Here is a 15,139-nt window from a genome sequence, read left to right as displayed (position 1 = left end):
GAAAAATTGGAGGAAACATGTTGTTCAGAAGAACCAAATGCTTTCTGGCACAGAAAACAGCATACTATCGAATTTCCTTACAAAGAAGGGTATACTGGAAAACCCTGTAAGAGCAGAGCCATCCCCATGAGCAAAGAATATAGAGAACTTTGCGAAGAAGAAATCCAGCAATTGCTTAACAGAAAATTAATCAGAGAATCCAATAGCCCCTGGAATTGCTATGGATTCTATGTGAATAAAAGAGCTGAACAGATTAGAGGTATTCCTAGACTTGTAATAAATTATAAGCCTCTAAATTCAGTTCTGGCAGATGACACCTACCCAATTCCGCACAAGGGAGATTTGATCAGGAGAATTGCAGGTGCTAAGATAGTTTCAAAGTTTGATTTAAAAGCAGGATTTTGGCAGGTTTCCATTGATGAAGCTGATAAATTTAAGACTGCTTTTAGCATTCCAGCAGGGCATTATGAATGGAATGTCATGCCATTCGGTCTCAAAAATGCTCCGTCAAAGTTTCAGAAAGTCATGGATGATATCTTCAAGCCATATTTTGACTGGCTGATTGTTTATATTGATGATGTTTTAATTTTTTCCAAAAACATTGATGACCATTTTAAACATGTAAATACTTTCATGAAATTAGTTCAGAGAAATGGACTTGTACTAAGCAAGAAGAAAATAGAAGTGTTCCAAACTTCTATAAAATTCTTGGGACACACAATTTGTAATGGGCAAATTTCTCTGCAACAACATGCCATTGAATTTGCAGACAAATTCCCAGATGTGCTTAAAGATAAGACATGGTTGCAAAGGTTTCTGGGATGCCTAAATTATGTCAGCAATTTCTACCAGGATTGTGCCAGCGACACGAAGGTGCTCAACAAAAGGCTTGGTAAAAATCCCCCTGAATGGTCAGACCTCCACACCAGGGCAGTCCAAGAAATTAAAGCCAAGGTAAAATCTTTACCTATATTGTATGTAGCTGATGACCAGCCTTTTAAGATAGTTCAATCTGATGCTAGTAATATTAGGTGGGGAGGAATCCTGAAACAAAGAATTGGCAAAGAAGAACAAGTCGTGCAATTTGCTTCAGGGGTTTGGAATTCAGCAGAACAAAACTATTCTGTCATTGAAAGAGAAGTAAAGGAAGCATGGAATTGTATAAGCAAATTCGAAGTTTATCTGATAAACAAGCCTTTTCTCCTTAGAATAGATGCTTCAGCACTGCAGAAAGTTTTATCCAAAGATATCAAAAAAGCTGGAGAAGCAAAGTTTGCTAGATGGTAAGCACTCTTTGCAAATTTTGATTTTTCAGTGGAACATATCAAAGGTAAAGATTACAATCTTCCTGACTTTCTTAGCCGAGAATACATTGATCAAAAGGAAGCACATGTTATGATGATTATTAGTGAATGGGACCAGCATCAAAAGCAAGAAGTCTTGAGAACCATCATACAAAAATAATTGGAGACCCACATGGCAACTAAGGAATACAAAAGTCCTTGATGCAAATTTGCAGTCTCACACCGACCTTCAGCACTATGTACCTGAAAGAAAAGTCTACCCTAAGGGCAGAAAATGGATCCATGATATGATATATGACAAAGCAGAAGCAGACGTCGGGACTGCTCATTGGGTCCTAGAACAAAATTTTCATGATATTGCCGGCATTTGGTACCATGGAGGCCGCAGTACAGGGGTTTATGAAAGCTACTATTGTATCTACCAGACAAGAGATTTGTGGAATGAACCAGGGCAATTCCCTGTCAAACCATGTGCCAGGTGGCCCAGAAATGATCCCAGGGTAATTTTTCCTAACACCGTTTATGATTTTTCAGACTACAAGAAGTTATGGTGGGACTTCCTAAATGTTGATAATAAAGAGAAGACCCATTATACAAAGCCGAAATTTAGTACGCTGGCAACATCCCAACGAAATCAACAATGTCAGTGGTTTCAGAATTGGTGGACAGATTATGGAGTAAGCAGGACTGCTATGGACCCAATATATCATGAAAATTACGAAAGGAAATACTGTGATAAATGTTTTGAAAATAATATTGGGGAATGTTTTCATAGCATCTATAAAACGGTCAAAGAAATGACAGTCAAGGAGTGGGATCCATTTCATAGATAAAATCTTGATTTATGTTATTTAAACTAATTTTTTAGATAAATGTTTACCTCATCATTAAACATACTCTCTGCGGACAAAATCCCCATCACCAACGAGCACTTTGTGATCCACATGCATTTAAGCCACAGCAAGGACCAATCGTAGCAATCTGTCAATCTTCTCCATCCATCACCTGATATGGGGAGGAAAGTACGCTGAAACGTTGTTATGCATTTTTTTTGAAGAGATTGAAATTTACACGTTCTAATTTCAATAATTAAAACAATTATATTTAATTAATGTAACATTACACTGAAAGGTAGAAGCGTATAGTTAATTTGTAACATTACACTGAAAGGAAGAATACAAACTACAATCAACGGGACTAACAATTTGATTTCGCTAATTTGTATTCCAAATATGATTAGGATATGTGCAAAGCTATTATATATTTTTGTTATTTAACATGAGTTTTTAAATATATAAATATTCTTTTTGTTATTTAATATGAATTTTTAAATATATAAATAAATTAATTTATTATAAAATATACAAATTACATGAATCAAACATACCCTTTAAAAAATTTACAACAATTTTTTTTTAAACCAAATACATCACATTTAACAACAAGTTACAACAAATTTTTTTAAACAAAATCCATCAATGTTAATCATTTCATTAACATTCATGCCCCAGACATTAGGACACTGGAAAGACAAATATCCACGTGGGACACAATTCAATGATGTTTTTAGAATTGGTTGAACCGGTCAGCTCCAATTCGAACTTTATAAATCGTCTCACCAAATGCAGGCCTCAGCATCTTTGAATTCCTTTGCTTTGAGTCTGCAACGCGGTGCATTCTGTTCCGGTGGCTTTTGATTTTGTGCTCGCTTCGTAGGATTTCCGCAATTATCGATAGCTTTGTTCTAATGGCTGCTCTGAATATGAAGGTCACCAGAAAGCCGGCTGTCCTCGTCGCTCCTTCCGTGCCTACTCCGAAAGGGTTGCTATACCTTTCCAATATAGATGATCAACCGACTCTGAGATTTCATATTCCCATCGTTTAGTTCTATCGCTTCGATCCTTCGAAAAAAGGTGAGGATCCCGCTCGAGTTTTCATAGAGGGGCTGGCGAAGGTTTTGGTGTTTTACTATCCTTTTGCTGGGAGATTGAGAGATGCACCCTTTGGCAAGCTCGTTGTCGACTGCACGAGCGAAGGCGTGCTGTTTGTGGAAGCTGATGCCGACATTTCTATGGAGGAATTCGGAGACCTGCACCCACCCTTCCCGTGCTGGGCTGATCTACTGCACGACGTGCCAGGCTCACAAAATATTACCAACTCTCCCCTCCTTCTCATTCAGGTTAATTCTTTCATTCTCTAATGAACTCAATTCATATTCCAGTCTAAATTCTGTTTTCTTCACGTGCTGCCTATTACGATATTTCAGGTAACGCGGCTGAGATGTGGAGGTTTCATATTTGCCCTTCGTTTGAATCAGAGCATGAGCGACGCCCTTGGCCTCGTTCAATTCTTGAAAGTTCTGGGTGAAATGGCCAAGGGTGAGACCAGGCCTTCGGTTCTTCCAGTTTGGGAAAGAGAACTCCTCTGACCACGGACCAATCCTGTAGTTAAATTCCCCCACTACGAAGATGATCAAATCCAAGACAAGGATGGCGAAGTGATGAATGTGGACGAGATGGTTCACGAATCATTCTTTTTCGGGCCAAAGGAGATTGAATCGCTGAAGATACAAGCTGTAGGGCAAGGCAAGTGCTCGACCTTTGAGGCTCTATCAGCATGTTTGTGGCGTTTGAGAAAAAGGGCTCTCCAACTGCCAGTGGACCAAGAAGTTCGGCTCTTATTCACCCTGGATACCCAAGCGAGATTCAACCCGCCTCTTCCCAAAAATTTCTATGGCAATGCTATCAGTTTGCCATGCGCGAAGACGACCGCAGGAGAACTGGCAAGCAAACCATTGTCCTTCGCTGTGAAATTGATCCACCAAGCAAAAATGGGTGTGAACGACGAGTACATGCGGTCGGTGATCGATTTGATGGTGTCACGCCCCCAAGCCTACGGTAGTCTTTCAACTGTGCCGGCGAGGTGCGGCACCACCGAACACTTTCTTTTTAACAATACTCGTGCACATGGACTACGCCTAATTCACTTGTCCTTACTTAGTTTGTGTTTCGCAACCAAGTAAAATGCATTTATCCTTTATACTTAATGAAGCCCATACTCATTCATTATCCATATGCAATTAACCAAGAACATCAACAATTGCACACAAGTATAAAGGGAGGGGCAACTCCCGAACAGTCTGCCCAACAATAATATATTATAACAGTTCTTCAATAATACATCATCAAGTATACTTGGCAAAACTCCAAGTCTATACTTAGAATAATTTACAACCAAGGCATAGACAGCCTTTACAATACATGTGCCAACCTCATACGGTAGGAGGGTGCTCACCCGAGACACCAAGAACTCCTCCTTTAAGTTCTGCACACAATCACCTCAAAACCGCACTCTGTCAACCTACGACTACTTCCGGTAAATCTGCGCACTTCCTCCTTGAGCGCATGAGTTATGCGCACTTAACTGCGCCCTTTTACCCCTGCTCCAAGCGTAGAAGAGATATGCGAAGTGCTTGAGCGATGATGCTCCAAATGAGCTTTAGGCTCACTTATACACATTCTGCGTGAGTTTTGGGAGGGGTGTCCAGCCTTAAGGCCGACCCCATAAACCTTCGCTCAACGCCCATATGTGTGCTCTTCACAAGTCGGCCCAACTCCATAAGGCATCGCATATAAAAGAGAGTCGAACACTTAGTTTATTTTAAGTGTCACTTGCTATCGTCGCATTTTATCGTCGCACAAGTTCGGAGGTTCGTCGCACTTCGTCGCCCAAGGAGCGCCCGCCCGTCGCACGTCCGCCCGCTCGTCACACCCGTGTGCGCCCGCCGTGCCGCGCGCCCGTCGCTCGCCTGCCCGAGTTGCGAAGGCCTTACATCCTCCTCCACCTGAAATCGTTGTCGTCCTCGACAACATACCATCTCGGTAGTTCTCCACCAAGATCATCATCAACCATGATGTCAACTCCTCCACATAAGGCAAACATCCCTGCAACATATGTAGAATCCCATCTCCATCATGCTCCACCTTAGCAACCAACTGTCACCAAGATACTCCATACTAATGTATGTCATATATCAGATGTCCATGACCACCTTGTCACAATCTCCCCATGCTGCTCTCCACCATGGAAGGTTGATCCCTCCAACTCAAGCTACATGTCCACCGCAACAATGTGTCAAACTCCATCATATCATCATCACCATGTGCAAAACTGCCCATGTTATGTCAACAAGTGCTAACACACCTCAACCATGTGTCAACATCTCATCTCAACAATATAGTAGTCATCTTGATCCATATGTCATCATGTGAACCTTTGACATGATACTCCAGCATAATGCCGACACATCTATGTACACTTCGCGACCCCATGTTTGAACTAGTTGGGTAGCTAATCCAACCATCATGCTCAATCCATGAGAGTGAACATCCTCATGTCCTCATCAATTGTTCCTCAAACATCTGCCACATCCTTGACTCATCAAGAATCTACAACCCATGCTCAGGTCCATGGAAACTCCATCCATCTGCAACATGTCATGATGCTTGATGCCAAGCCATCCTTGCACCATCAAACATACCTGCTCAACATGTTTAAGGACTCACTGCCATGAGCAGCTAACAATGAGCCCCATCTTCTCTTTTCATATAAGAAGATGTAGAGGGAGTAGAGCCTGAAGGCTCTCCCTCACTAATCAACTCAATCCATCTATCAGGATCCTCAATCTCCATACTTTGTAGATATGCCTCCCGGTCTTCCTTCTGGATATTCGACCTCACATATACCTCATCAACATCATCATCATCATCTTCCACCGGCTCTATCCTTCTTGACAAATCCAAGATGCTATCTGAGAGTGATCTAATGACCAATGACTGCTCCACAAGCTTTGCCTCAATAGTGGACAACCGCTTGTTCACCTTCTCCTTATCTTCCATTTGCATTCCTCCTAATTTCTGATCAGGTTTTGTCACACCAATGGTTGGAACACCAATGGGTACATCTTCCCTTCCATCATAAATGTAGAGTTTCCTCAAATGTGGTACAACCATAGCCTCAAATTGTTTCATGAATTCCATCCCCAATACAGCTTCATAGTCATCAATCCGCACTATAGTGAAGTCCACCTTTCCAGTCCATTCACCAAGTGTAGTGTCCACCTTCTCAGCTATACCAAGAATCCCCATAGGAGGAGAATTCACTGTCTTCATTTGTGCTTTTACCGGTACAAATTTCAGCCCAATTCTTCTCGCAGTATCTTCACTCATGAAGTTGTGAGAAGCCCCACTATCCACCATAGTGAGTACAACAGCACCTCCAAACTTCATCTGAACATACTCCAATCTGTTCCCTTCAGGATCTCTCCTAGAGACCACCTCCGTAGTAGTAGAAGCACCAAGTATCTGCATCATCCCTACAGAAGCACCTTCATGCTTTCCATCAGATTGTGCAATAGCAGCCACCTTTGGTTTAGAAGGACAATTCTTCACCGTATGTGGACCAGGACAAATCCAACATTTCAAAGGCTTCTTCATCTTCGAACTATCATCCGATTTTGAAGCATCTTCCTTCTTCTTATATTTCGGTTTCTCAAACTTCTTTTTTCTATCATCAGAAGTCTCATCATAATGTTCCACCAACCTGTCAACAGCAGCAAAAGCTTCTTCAAGTGTCCTAATCTTCTGCCTCTTCACTTCATTGCGTGCCCAAGGCTTCAACCCAATAATGAAGTTAAACACCTTGTCCCTCTCCGCCATGTCAGGAAGTTCTAGAGCTGCACTTGCAAACTCCCGCTGATATGCTTGTAGGCTTCTGGTTTGTTTTATGTAATTAATCTTCGTCCTTGCTTCCCATGTCTCATCCTGAGGACTAAAATGAGTCTGCAAAGCCTTCTTCATGTCATCCCACGAAGTAATGTCATCAGCACTACCATTGGCAATCTGATCTAACCTCCTTCGCCACCACATCTTAGCATCCTTGGTTAAGAACTGAGCAGCTACCTTGACCTTTGTCTCATCATCAGATAGACCCAAACGTTCCAAGTATTGCTCCATGTCCCATAGAAAGTTACCAAGAGTCTTTGCATTCCTTGTGCCATCATAAGATTCCGGTTCCTTGACTTTCATATGAGGTACTCCTCCACCTGAGTTGTGCCTCACTGCCTTCTTCAACACCGCTATCTCATCATTGGCTATGTCAATAGTTTTCTTCAAGTTCATGATCTCTGCAAGACCTTGATCCCTTGATCCCTCAACCTCTTTGACCCTTACTTCAAGTTGTGTACACATAAGATCAGTGTACTCATACTGTACTCGGATTTCATCATGTTGTACTCGGAGTTCTTCAAGCTCTTCCTTGGTCTTCAAGTTGGTCTCTTGCTCTTTAGCAAGCAAGTCCATCTTCTTATCCCAAGAAGTCTCCAAAGCCTCCATCTTTTCAATCACCTTTTCAATGAACCCAAGAGTAGTATCCTTCATCATATGACTAGACCCAGCCTGAGATTCAGTTGCCATCTCTAACAACTTCTTGCTCTTTTGCAATCTAGTTTCGACCATTCAACAGCTTCACCAAGTTACCTGCAATCAGAACCAACCCTTGTTCCACTTCGTGTGAAACGGTTTCCTTCACCTGCAGTACCTTGTCACGAGCAACCCTGCTCAAACTCAACTGTCAAATTTCCAAGTCTTCACGAGCAAACCTTGCTCTGATACCACCTTCACTTCGGTGAAGGTGTGTAGCAGCTACAACCTTCAATACCCGGATCAGCTGCTTTGATACCACCTGTCACGCCCCCAAGCCTACGGTATTCTTTCAACCGTGCCGGCGAGGTGTGGCACCACCAAATACTTTCTTTTTAACAATACTCGTGCACATGGACTACGCCTAATTCACTTGTCCTTACTTAGTTTGTGTTTCGCAACCAAGTAAAATGCATTTATCCTTTATACTTAATGAAGCCCATACTCATTCATTATCCATATGCAATTAACCAAGAACATCAACAATTGCACACAAGTATAAAGGGAGGGGCAACTCCCGAACAGTCTGCCCAACAATAATATATTATAACAGTTCTTCAATAATACATCATCAAGTATACTTGGCAAAACTCCAAGTCTATACTTAGAATAATTTACAACCAAGGCATAGACAGCCTTTACAAAACATGTGGCAACCTCATACGGTAGGAGGGTGCTCACCCGAGACACCAAGAACTCCTCCTTTAAGTTCTGCACACAATCACCTCAAAACCGCACTCTGTCAACCTACGACTACTTCCGGTAAATCTGTGCACTTCCTCCTTGAGCGCATGAGTTATGCGCACTTAACTGCGCCCTTTTACCCCTGCTCCAAGCGTAGAAGAGATATGCGAAGTGCTTGAGCGATGATGCTCCAAATGAGCTTTAGGCTCACTTACTTATACACATTCTGCGTGAGTTTTGGGAGGGGTGTCCAGCCTTAAGGCCGACCCCATAAACCTTCGCTCAACGCCCATATGTGTGCTCTTCACAAGTTGGCCCAACTCCATAAGGCATCGCATATAAAAGAGAGTCGAACACTTAGTTTATTTTAAGTGTCACTTGCTATCGTCGCATTTTATCGTCGCCCAAGGAGCGCCCGCCCGTCGCACGTCCGCCCGCTCGTCGCACCCGTGTGCGCCCGCCGTGCCGCGTGCCCGTCGCTCGCCTGCCCGAGTTGCGAAGGCCTTACAGATGGAGTTGAGAGGGCGCCCTTTGTTTACAGTAGTTGGCACCTATGTGGTGTCGGACTATACCAAAATCGGGTTTGAAGATGTGGATTTCGGTTGGGGAAGACCAGCCTACGGTGGCCCAGCAGAAAGTGGAGTGGGTACAGTGGCTGGCTTGTCGAGCTTCTTCATCCCGTACCGAAATAACAGTGGTGTGGAAGGCATAGTGGTTCCCGTATGCCTGCCGCCTGCCGCTATGCGAATATTTCGAGCAGAAATCGATGGAGCCATTGAGAACGACTCCCCTTATTTACATTCCTCGCTGTAAAACAGTAATCTCTAAGCTATGGTTGCACCACTTCATACCATAATAGCCAACGTATAGAGTTTCTTGTGGGGAAAGAATCAAGGGAAAGCTTTCAATGAGATGGAATAGAATATCAGTCAACCACTAGTCCTTGCATTTTTGGAGTTTGAAAAGCCTTTCGAAATGGAGACAAATACAAGTGGCTATACAAATAGAATATTTGTATTGGCCTAGAATGCATGATCTAGCTTAATAAATTAGAGTATGCACACTTTGTTGTATTAGTAAGCCTTGTATTAGAAAACAAATATTTATACCATTTCTTATGTGTAACTACTAAGCCCTGGGATAACATCTCATGGATTTTATGGGTGGTTTACCAAGAACAAAGAAGGGGCATGACTACCCATTTGTGGTAATTGATATTTCGAAAGATGCACATTCTTATGCCATGTACAATGGCCATCAAAGGAAAAGAAACAATAAACACATCCTTTGAAAAGGTCTAGGTGTTCTTTAGTATACCAACACAAATAATCTTAGATAGGGATGCCATATTTCTTATAGCCTTTTGGAAAATATTTTGGGAGAATGTGTGAATTAAATTAAAAAGATCTATATCTTTACATCCATAGATGGGAAGGTGGAAGTAATCAACATGACATGTGTTCAACATATAATAGGTTATAATCATAAGTATCAAATACTTTGGATAAAAAATTGATTTCATATTTAACACTCTTATACTAAAGTGATCTTAAGTTCTATTAACTCCCCTTTTGAAACCTACTTAATTAGTTTCAACCATTACTCTTGGCTGTTATATATGGACAATAAAGACGAGTGATGGAAGATATCATAGGAGATTCATAAAAAGTAGAGTAAATTGTTGAAAAGATTGGTATATTCATTCTCAAGTAAAGAAGAAATTGACGAAGTCACAAGAAAGGACTGATAATATTAGTGTTGACCTGAGAAAACATTCAAGATGGGTGATATAGTTTAGTTGCATTTGAACATGGAAAGGTTGCAAGGTCTTGCTAGGAAGGTGAAGGCTCTTTTGCATAGTCCTTTTGAATTATTCGAGAAGGTGGCCAATATTGCATATATGATCAATCTATGCCCCTATATGCACATTTATTTAATAGTGAATGTGCAAAATTTGAACCTCTCAGAGCCTTTCATGTTGGATTAAGAAACCAACAAGAAGGTCCTATAGACTACAACAATTAGGACCAGTAGAATAAGTAGTGTGGTAGAATATATAGTTTTGTAGAAGTCCAAAATTACATAAGTGTAACATGAAATTTGACACATAACATTGAAAGAGAAAATTCTATGTAAGGCCAAATGGTACTTTAGGGAGAAGGATGAGGATAAATTTCCTCATGTATTCAGTAAAATATTTTATCCTAGAAAGCTAAAAGTAAGGAAAATCAACAAGATTTTTCAAAATATATACCACCACAATTAACTTTTCATTAAATTTAAGAATCCCAAAAATAACTACGTAACCCAATGTTTTATCCTAAAACTAACGAGATTGCCTTTTAATTCCTCCAAAGAAACCTCCTCTATTAATGATAAATTATTTCCAGCTCATGCCAATTATTTTGCGTGTGTTTCTATGATGTATCAGTTTGTATTTCCTTCTCTATCCATCAAAAACATAAAATATTTTGAATTTTCTCTTATGTTCTCCGTTTAGGTCCTTTGAGAGAGAAGAGAATAAAGTTGATTCAATAATAAAATTGAACAAGAATATTATGTTTATCAAATTTAAATGAATATTTTATTTGTTTTTGCTTCTTTTATATTTATTTATCCAATAAAAGCATCTTAATTTTCTTTTCCAATTTGAAATGAAAACCACATTTTGTAGTAACTCAAAACATTATTAATATAAAACTGATAAATTATAAATATAACATTATAGTAGCACAGAAAAAATAACGTAGTGAATATCTTAGAAATTGAGAGATCGGGAAAAAACAGGGGACCAATTTCTTATCACAAACAAAATTTGTAGTTTTATGAGATTGCTTCTTTCTCTAAAAGAGATAATGGTACAACCCCCATCATAGTGTCCTTTGCACGATTAACCCCTTTTCTTCAAATAGGTGAATGAGGACAATTATCATATAGACTTTTAGGAAGATGAAAAAATTGACACCAAATGTATTGTCATAATCCAAGACATGATTCTATCTAGAATTTTCCTATCCATAACGTTTTTACTAGAGTCAATCTCAACTAAGAATCAAATATATATGGACAAACATTCCAGAGCTAGTTTGAGGCATCAAACAACACATTTCTGGGTCAATTCTTTGTGATTTTAGATCTACTCCTTTAATGTTTTTATGCACACTATAGAATTTCCAACAATGCAAAAATCACCTCAATCATTTTTCTGATTAGGAATTTGTTTTTAGCATAAGCCTAATCATCACGATATTAAGTGAATATGATATCATATCCCATTACATAAGCCTGTGGGGCTAGAGAAGGGTTTCATTCTTTTGGTATTGTTATTATTTCTTAGTTAAGTAGAGCATCTAGGAGTAGGATATTGAAGCATAAAAACATGATGTAGTTGACATTTAGGCTAGAATGTCCATGGAATTTCCATAGTGAGTTCCCCTTTGTTTGTAGGTACATTTCATATCTACAAAAAAGAGAGCAAAGCATAAGGCTCATCTTCTAACTAATTTTTCTACCATATTAAATTTCATAGATTATATATTGTGCTCATTTATGTGAATGACACGTTCATTTACATGTTTCTTTCATTTCAATATCAATATACATCTAGACAAAACATTCTAAAGAAATATCCACATTATCTTACATATCATTTAACTATTTTAGGCATAACAAGTTCATGTATTTTATGTATGTAGGATTGGATTTTTATATGGCCGTTTAAATTATTTTATAAATTTATTTTTGAAATGGTGTTAACTTATACATAAACATGTCCATTTAAGTTTATTTTTTCTTTTTTTAAGTTGTATTTTTATTATAATAAAATAAAAAATTATATGTTAAATTATTTTTAACCAAACAACAAAATTTTAAAATTATATACTCTACTTTAATTTTTATTTAATGATTTTTTATCAAATAAAAAACAACTTTAATGCTAAATTAAACATTTTGATTTTGATATAATTTGTATAAGATTTTGATATACTAAAGGATAATTTTTACTGTCACATCTTACCTTCAACTTTTCCCATAGATTTGAATCATTAAACCAATGAAAACTAAAACCTACATCTTACAAATTATATATGTCTGGATATTTATATGTATAATACTACATGTTCAAACTAGCATTATATTGAGGACAAAATTTAGAGAGGATGGAAAATTTCTTGTGAGAATCCAGCTAGATTTTTTTAAAATTTGGTTGTTGGAGTGTTTGAATAGCTTTTCCGATGTTGGAAATGGATTCAACACCCAAATTTATGAAGGTGGACAGCTATAATCCATATTCCAAAAATTCCCACTAGATAATCCATATTCCAAAAATTTCCACTAGATTTTATCAAAATATTGCCAAAATTTCCATTATTTTCCATTAAAATTTGTAAACCAGATTTTCAAAAATTTTAGTTAGATTTTATGTAAGCCTTGTGAGAATTTCTATTATGGAAATTGTGACCTCGTGATACTTACTTTATTCAAATTTATTCTAGATAGAGTCAAACAACTATATAAAAAACAAATTCTTTAATTTCTTTTCATTGCAATTATGTGCTAAAATCTTAAAACAACGATTAAAAGTCGGTCGCAATTAAACACCCCATACGACTGTCAAACTGTGATGGAAGAATACACTACATCAGCAGTCCAACGTCAAGTAAACGTCATGTTTTACAAGACAAGGAGGCCATAGGTGTGGAGATTCTTAGTTGATGGTTGGCCAGGGTTAATGAAATGAAATTTTATTTTTTATTAGATTAGAAAGAGTTTATGAAATTATTAGTTTTTTTGTTTTTTGTTTTTGTAATTTAATCATTTTATTATTTAAATTAATTATGAGCCGACTTAATTTTCTAACAATCTCCTCACTATTGAAAAGACAATGTCAAGGAATCAATGTTAAAATATCACTGTAACTGTCTTTGAAAGCATGACACCCCAAAATAAAATGTTTTTCCGATTTCATTGCCTTTGAAAGCATGACATTCCAAAATGAAATGTTTTTCTGATTCCATTACCTTTGACGTGCAAAAATTACACACCCTTTCTTCCCAAGCTTCTTTAGGTCTTTTCCATCGACCTGTTTCGTACCATAGTTGATGTGAGTTAGTTCTTAATTGAGCAATAAGAATTTTTTCTCTCCATGGAATGCTAGTTCCAATGTACTCTTTTTGTTGGAGATCACGACTGAGATTGAATTCTTGAACATAGTATTTCATCTTTCTACCCAACTATTTTCCCAATATACACTTACAAAACTTCTCCATAACAAAACTCTTTAAATCCTTGTTGTTTGTGGGACATGCATTGAGATAAATATTATATTTTTGCATTCATTTGTTGTTTTGTCTCATCCATGATTTCTTTCTTACACTCATTCCCATGTACCTTCTCCCATTTGTTCAATTTTTTGTAGATAACTTATAAGATGCACCATATCAATTACTTCGATGGAAGTTACGCATGTTTCACTCACCATTATCTTATAAGAAACCAACCTTTTTATTTTAAACTTGCTCCTGATCAGGTGCTTTTGAATGTTTTCAATTTGCTTCATCTTGAAACGTTAATATTAATATTAGGTTTTCTGAGCACTGTTCTGAAATTTTGAAATTACAATGGCAAATTTTGTATGCATACAAGGTTTTGGGCAAGAGCTTGTTCTTTCATGATTCCAAATAAATGAGAGTGTCATTGCTTAATAGTGTGTAACATTTCTTTGTGGTATTTAGCTTGAGTTTAATCAACCTGAAGATCATAGTAAAGTTTAAACCAATGTGTTTTGGCTTTTTGGTGAATGTCGACTGCATCATTTGAGGTACTCTGTGCCCGCAAAATTCCCATTCCCCAACAAGCACTATGTGAAACCACGTCCACGAAATCCACAAGCAATTTAGTCCGGATGGAAAATTGCTTGTAATCTAGCTAATTTTTTTTTAAAAATTTGGTTGTTGGAGTGTTTGAATAGCTCTTTTTGATGGTGGAAATGGATTCAGCACCCAAATTCATGAAGGTCAACAGCTATAACCCATATTCCAAAAATTTCTACTAGATTTTATCAAAATCTTGCCAAAATCTCCATTATGTTCTAAAAAATACTTATAAAACAGATTTCCAAAAATTTTAATTAAATTTTATGTAAATGTTGCGAGAATTTCTATTATGGAAATTGTGGCCTCCTAATACTACTCTGTTCAAATTTATTCGAGATAGAGTCAAACAGCTATATAAAAAAGGAATTCTTTAATTGTTTTTCCCAGAAATTATGTGCTAAAAACTTAAAAGAGGAATTAAAAGTCAGTCGCGATTATAACACCCCATACGGTTGTCAGACGGTGATGCAAGAATACACTATGTAAGTAGTCCAATGTCATGTTTGACACGTCGGTGTCGAGATTCGGATGCCAATGGAGTATTTAACGACGTTGTCGGTGTCGAGATTCTCAGTTTGATGGTGCTCTACAATTAATGAAATGAAATTTTAACTATGGGATTATTAGTTTTTCTGTTTTTTGTCATTGTAATTTAATTTTTTTATTATTCAAGCTGACCCAACTTTTTAACAATTTTCTCACTAAAAAACAATGCTAAAGAACTGATGTACATATTGTTGTAACAAAGTATCGCATTCTAAAATAAAATATTTTTCTTATTCCACTGCCTTGCTGT

At 37.9% G+C, this 15,139-nt stretch overlaps 1 pseudogene; it reads left to right on the top strand.

Annotated features, from left to right (window-relative positions):
- The first annotated feature begins 1,679 nt into the window (after positions 1-1,679).
- On the top strand, positions 1,680-9,280 carry LOC149253805 (benzyl alcohol O-benzoyltransferase-like; annotated as a pseudogene).
- The last annotated feature ends 5,859 nt before the right edge of the window (positions 9,281-15,139 follow it).

This window comes from Pinus tabuliformis, chromosome 7 (assembly GCF_031772625.1).
Source record: "Pinus tabuliformis cultivar Carrire ecotype Pingquan chromosome 7, CPIR1, whole genome shotgun sequence".
NCBI lineage: Eukaryota > Viridiplantae > Streptophyta > Pinopsida > Pinales > Pinaceae > Pinus > Pinus tabuliformis.
Note: the sequence above shows the minus strand (reverse complement) of the source record. Positions and strands in the feature narration are given on the sequence as shown.